We start from the raw sequence: 278 nt of genomic DNA, 5'->3' as shown, positions 1-278 counted from the left end.
TGGACCAACTTTTGGCGGTTATGGGCCAAAATTCAACGTATTTGGATGCTTTTTGAAAGGATTCTTGTGGCAACTCTTCAAACTTCGTCCCTACACTCTAAAAGAACAAATTTAGGTTAGAAAAGGAGATTTTTTTGTTAGAGGAATGTTAGGAAAAGTGTGGAGAAAGTTTAAGGTTTTTAGAATAGGAGTAGAAATGTAGATTTCTACCCTTTTGGAGATATTGGAGAGGAGATTTTGAGAGAATTTGTAAGGAGATGTTCTAGCATTGCATGGAT

The sequence above is a fragment of the Phalaenopsis equestris genome, unplaced genomic scaffold (genome assembly GCF_001263595.1).
Source record: "Phalaenopsis equestris unplaced genomic scaffold, ASM126359v1 Scaffold223212, whole genome shotgun sequence".
NCBI lineage: Eukaryota > Viridiplantae > Streptophyta > Magnoliopsida > Asparagales > Orchidaceae > Phalaenopsis > Phalaenopsis equestris.
Note: the sequence above shows the minus strand (reverse complement) of the source record.